Genomic DNA, 6,814 nt, shown 5'->3' with positions numbered 1-6,814 from the left:
GATAGTGAAAGAGAGAGACAGAGAGAGAGAGAGAGAGAGTGATATGTGTGTGTGTGTGTGTGTGTCCGGTGTGTGTGTGTGTGTGTGTGTGTGTGTGTGTGTGAGAGAGAGAGATACTGTAGTGTGTGTGTGAGAGAGAGAGAGAAAGAGAGAGAGAGTGATAGTGTGAGAGAGAGTGAGAGAGACACAGAAAGAGAGAGAGAGAGAGAGATAGCATGCAGTAGCTGGCTGAAACATTTACTGACGTCCAACATTTGCCACATCCGTCAATCTGAGGAGAGGAGGCTCTCACACCACACTTTTGCCTCGCCGAGACACGCACGCACACACGCACGCACGCACACACACACACACACACACACACACACACACACACACACACACACACACACACACACACACACACTTTTCATACATATTCTCAGACAGAAGCACGGGCAATTCAATAGCAGGCATACCGTAGGTGTATATAAAAAAGCCATTCGTGGGGCAGGGAGGGAGGGAAGGGAAGGGGAGCAGTGGTGAGGAGGGCTGTGATAGGAGTTGTGTTATGTACTGTATCTCTGTCTCCTGCCTATTTCTACATCTCCTACTAAATAACTTACGTGCTCAGTGCTTTCAATGCTGCAATAGACTGACAAAAGAGAAGTGCCTGTAGCACATGTGACCCCCACGGTACAGTACCTGCTGTGAGCAACTAAGTTTGCTGCTCTATCTCTCTGCTACTGTGCGTAGCATTTCTGTCTTTCTGTCTCTCTCTCTCTCTGTCTGTGTATCTCTGTCATGTCTCTCTCTGTCTTTCTCACTGGTTCTCTCTCTCTCTCTCTCTCTCGCTGTGTGTGTGTGTGTGTGTATGTGTGTGTGTGTGTGTGTGTGTGTGTGTGTGTGTGTGTGTGTGTGTGTGTGTGTGTGTGCGTGCGTGCGTGCGTGTGCGCGTGTGTGTATTTGTGTGTGTATTTGTGTGCATGTGCACGTGCATCCACATGTTTCTCCTTTTGTCTGAGTGCGGTTCTTTTTCAAAAGAATGTCCATCTTTTTGCTAGCGTGCTTGTCTCTCTGACATGAGTGATGGCATGCGCCTTCTCACGCACATATATATGTGTTTTTGCGTGTGTGCAACACATACATACAGTACAGTATGTACGTATGTCCGCCTGCCTGTTTTGTGGGTTATTTGTCACATACTATGTATGTGCACATGAAGCCACCTCCTTCTCTGCTCATTGCGGCGTAATTGCCTATGGTAGTAAACAGCTCGCCGTGCTTCCGGGGGGAAAATGGCATAACACGCTAGTGTCTAATTAGCACCACAGACCTTTATCCCTGCTAACACAATGGCTGCGTTCTGCTCTCCACCGTAATTATGCCACATTTAACATGTGCACTTAAAACAGAATCTGTCAACACACCGCTGACGCCGCCGCCATTGCACGACCGCGGCATATGATATGAATTATTTACTTATTTATCTGAGCCCTAGTAGCTGTTTGTGCCAATTGAAAGGAAATTAGGAGGGAGGGGTTGAGGAGGGTGGAGTGTTATGTGAAGTAAAGGAAGGGAGATGGTGGAGGGAGATGCAGAGCAACAGCGCCCCTTAGTGGATGAGACTAAGTACTGACTGGATTAGCGTTTCAATGCCCGCCTCACTGATTTTGCTTAAAGCGCAGGCCCACAGCTTCATCATTGCTGACAAATTGCCTATTTAAAGTGCCATTAGTGAGGATCGGCTGATGCTATGGATCTATCCTAATGTGTAGTGAACGGGTGCTTTCTGAAGCACATCAGCCTCAAGCAAGATTTTCACCCATTTCCCCAAATACTGTATTTCCAATGGACTTATATGGGGAATGGAACGTTGAACATTGAGTAAACTTTCACTTGTTATCTCTCTCTGTGCGTCCACCTCTTCTCTCTCTCTGTCTCTCTCTCTCTCTCTCTCTCTCTCTCTCTCTCTCTCTCTCTCTCTCTCCTCGTGTGTGTGTGTGTGTGTGTGTGTGTGTGTGTGTGTGTGTGTGTGTGTGTGTGTGTGTGTGTGTGTGTGTGTGTGTGTGTGTGTGTGTGTGTGTGCTAGCTATACCCACTTTGCTAGTGATTAAACCCATTTCTCCTCACGCTGCTGCTGATTTCAGCACTGCTGTGGTTAATGGACATGATTAATAACTGTGCATTTGCACGTCTTCACCAGTAGGAGGCAGCGTCTCCTTGATTGCCCCAGACTCACCCCTTCAGATCTGCCCAAGATTATTTATTTTTTACCAGGACTCATTTCGCTGATACTGCTGCTGGCTAATTTGTGGATTTATAAAAAATGTGATATGTCATAATAACTCGTCTCTGACAGTTTTAGGAGCTGATGTAAGCTAAGTAAGGATATAATGCAAATACAATTGCCCTAGGGGGACAAATAAAGTAACTAACTTATTTTGTCACCTGAATTTGAGCTTGAGTGACAAGTACCAATTTCAACATCCATATTCTCCGGGATTTGCCTAGGGCTTAGACTCTGACGCTAACACACGCACGTGTGTGCAGCCACGCACGCACGCACGCACTCACGCACTCACGCACGCACACTGGGCTTTTGTCTTGGCCTCAGAGCTGACAAGGATCAGTGCTTACGGCCCATGTCTCAAGTCTCAATCCTTATGGGACGGACGTGTGTTTAAAAAAAGACAGGACAAGGAAGTAACACTCTCCTTTCTTCTGCTCTTTTAAATCACAGGTGTAGTCTTTCTCTGACCCCTCTGTGTCTAAACCATCACTCCTCTTCTTCCTCTCTTCGTCCCTACATCCTTTCTTTCCTCTCCATTTCATTCCCCCCTCCCCCCTGCCCTTCTTTCTCTCCCCCATCATTCCTATCCCTCCATCTCTCTCCGTCTCTCGCACATTCCCTCTCTGTCTTTTTCTCTGTACATCCCATCTACCCCTTTTCTTTCCACTTCTGGATCCGTCCCCCTTTTCAACTCTACCTTCCATCCCTTTTCTTCAACCATCACTTCATATTTTTTTTAATATAATAATAATAATAATAATAATAATAATAATAATAATAATAATAATAATAATAATAATAATAATAATAATAATAACATAATATAATAACCATCACTTCATCCTCCTACTATGGGTAGGTAGGTACCTCTCCATCACTCTTTCCCTTCTTCCCATCTCCCTCTCCTCTCTCTGTCTCTCACTCCATCCCCTTTCCCATCCCTCTATGCATCTCCTCCTCCATCCTCCCATCTCTCCTTACCACTCTTACTCTCTCCTTCTCTTTCTTTTCCTCACAACCTTTTCATTGCTATCTCAATCCATCTCTTCCCTCTTTCTGTCTTTCACTCCAACGCCCCTTCTCATCCATCTCTCCATCCATACATCCCTCTCTCTCCATACATCCCTTCATCAGCCCTCCATCCCCCTACTAAAAGGGAGCCCCTTTCCATCTCCCTCCCTTCTTCCAATCTTCCCTTTTTATTTCGCCCCTCCATCTCTCACTCCAGCCCTTTCCAAACCTCTCTCCATGTCTCCATGTCTTCAGCTCTTTACTTCAGGTCGGCCGCACATCAGGTCCGACAGCACTGCGGTGCACTTTTCGCTTCCGACAAAATTCATATAAACCCCCAAACCCAATTTCACACGAACATAGCATTGAAAGTCAATGGGCGGCGCCATGGCCGTAGCCACATATGAGGTAAGGGAGGTCCGGACCTCCCTTATTTTTAGAGAAAATAATATTCTTCATACATGAAAAAGGGGATCTTCTCCATTGCCTGCCATTTTTTAATTCCCAGAAATCTCTTCAGCTGCAAAACATGCTGTGAACTGTGGTCATACTAGTAAAGTCATGCAGTCATGGGTGAGTGGTTAGGGCGTCAGACTTGCATCCCAGAGGTTGCTGGTTCGGCTCCCGACCCGCCAGGTTGGTGGGGGGAGTAATCAACCAGTGCTCTCCCCCATCCTCCTCCATGACTGAGGTACCCTGAGCATGGTACCGTCCCACCGCACTGCTCCCCATGGGGCGCCACTGAGGGCTGACCCCTTGCACGGGTGAGGCATAAATGCAATTTCGTTGTGTGCAGTGTGCAGTGTTCACTTGTGTGCTGTGGAGTGCTGTGTCACAATGACAATGGGATATTCATGAAAAGACCAACATTGGCCAAAGACAGCACAGATTCAATGAGCAACATAGTTTCAATAGATACTCTGGGCAACATCCTACACAGTGCACCTTTAAAACATTTCTATGGACCTCCCTTATTTCAAATTCCTGGCTACGGCCATGGGCGGCGCAGACAAAATAGAACTTGTCTCTAATTGCTATCCGACGTCGGCGAATGTCCGCGGACCTCGGCGCCAGTGTGCGGGGTTCTATTGAAAAACAATGCAATCAAACTTTTCCGGAGCAGTGCGCAGCACTTTGTCGGAGCCTATGTGCGGAAGCCCTAATGCCGTGTACAGACCAGGAGCGAGCGGAGCGACGGAAGTCATTATTTCTCTATGGAGGGCATGCGACTTGCGCTACCAAAGCGAATTCGCCAGGAGCGAAGCTTCTTGCGCGACCAGAGCGAATTTTGACGATTAAACTAAATCTAATCGCAGGCGAACTCGCTGTTCGGCGAAAACCAATCGGAACGTTCATATCTCTGAATGTCCCAGGCTGTCAAGTCAGAGCCGTTATGTGATTAGCTGAATCAAACATGTCAATGCTGCGTCTGGAGCGAATACAGCGAATTCAAGGCGAAACTTCTTCTACTACCCACGCTACCAGGCAGCGTAGTTCGCTCTTGGTCTGGACACGGCATAAGGGTAGACCCCAGCAGTGTAGTGCTGGCTGCAGTGCAGTGTTCATATACAGTGCTGTAACCCTGAGCTGTCAGCAGCAGACACCAGGCCACCGGCTCGCCCTGCCTGCCTGTTCTCCATCATGATGCATGACCTCTCCAGTCCTCCTCCCCAAGCACCCTATCGCTCCATTCATCTCTATTGCGATCTCTCTCTCTCTCTCTCTCTTTCTCTCTCTCTCTCTCTCTCTCTCTCTCTGTCTCTCTCCCCCCCCCCCCTTTCACACAGACATGCTTTCTCATAGTCACTCACTATCTCTTTTTCCTATCTCTTTCGCTCTGTTTTTTTCCCTTTCACTCTGTGTTTCTACTGCTCTCTTTCCTTCTCTCTGTTTTTCTCTCCTTCTCTTCTACCTCTCTGTCTATCTGACTCTGCCCCTCTCTCCATCTTCATTTTCCCCTGTTGCTCTGTCTTCTCTTTCACTCTCTGTTCTTTCTTTCTTTCTTTCATTGCACCCCCCCTCTCTTTCTCTTTCTCCTGCTGTCTATCCGTTTTTGTCTCCTTCGCTTTCTACCTCTCTGTCTATCTGACTCTGATCCTCTCTCCCTCTCTGTCTTCTCCTCTCTCTCTCTCTCTCTCTCTCTCGCTCTATCTGTATCTCTCTGTCTCTCTGTCTCTCTCTCTCTCTCTCTCTCTGTACGTCATGATGGCAGATAGTACAGTGCATCAAAATGCTGTTATTTTATAGAGGTGTGCCTTTGGCAGAAGTCTCTGATGGCATATGTCAGATGTTGTAAAGGCGCGTTAACGAGCTGACACTCCTGCTACAGTAGCAAGTGTCTTCTCACTGGCTGCACAGACTACAGTGGCACAGCTACAGAGCACAGTGTTCAGTTTTACAGTACTTAACACATGGGCCTAACTAACTAACTAGCTGGGCTTACTTGTGACATGATGAATTGAGCACTGTAGCATTTTCTGCCAGATGTTTACCAGCTATACATGATCTCGAAGGAACCGCATCTAAATCTAACGCAAACCAAAAACTGAAATTGCGTCCCGTTAACGACACATTCCCTTTGACACACATTGGTCAGTCCCTGTCAAGCAGCTCTCTGTGACAGGTTAGGTTTAGGGAAAGTTTTGGTCATGGCACAAATTTAAAACTCAGAAACATGGCATTACTGGTAGGCTAGGTTTAGGGATGGTTTTGGTCAGGTCATAAATTTAAAACTCGGAAAAAAGGCATTACGGACGGCTTAGGTTTAGGGATGGTTTTGGGAAGGGCACAGCAAGATCAATCAGAAGCTATTGGTGTGCTCTAGACAGCAGGGAAAGCGTCAGAATCGGGGCGCTATCACAGATGTTGGTTTGCGGGAGAAATTGGATGCAATTTCTTGAGATCAGGCTCAACAGCTCGTGGCCCCACAGGTGATTAGAACATTGCCTCCCCCAATCCACAACAATAATAAAACAAATTTCGGGAGATGGATGTTTGTTGAATGATCATTGCTGCTTAGGAAAATGGTCTTGACCTGGGTCTCCTCCTTTGATTACTGCGTGTGAAAAGTCTGGTTGTCTCTATGGCTGTCTTTGATTATTTTGCACTATTTCGTTGTATAGGTAGGCTAAAGCTTTGCTATACCCTATTTTTACATTCAGGACTATTACTAGAGCGAGTAAATGTTTCCCACATTTTACATTTGGGATTGCAGATTCTCATGTAGTCATTTGCATAGTATATGTGCTGAGCAACTCTCATTATAAGTGTACCCCAATAAAACTCAGCGCATGCGTGTGTGCGTTTGTGCATGTGTGTATGCGCATGCGTGTGGGTACCGTATGTTATTGTTGGCTTGACCGGTTTGTACTCCCACCTGGTGCGAGCCAGCGGTGAGCTGAGTTGAGCTGAACTGGCTGCCCTTGCCATCAGCTGCGGCTGCGGAGGCTCCATACATACATCATGCTCTTGCTTTGTGCCCCCCTCCGGGCATTGGAGAGGAGAGGAGAGGAGAGGAGAGGAGAGGAGAGG

This window comes from Engraulis encrasicolus, chromosome 3 (genome assembly GCF_034702125.1).
Source record: "Engraulis encrasicolus isolate BLACKSEA-1 chromosome 3, IST_EnEncr_1.0, whole genome shotgun sequence".
NCBI classification, from domain to species: domain Eukaryota; kingdom Metazoa; phylum Chordata; class Actinopteri; order Clupeiformes; family Engraulidae; genus Engraulis; species Engraulis encrasicolus.
Note: the sequence above shows the minus strand (reverse complement) of the source record.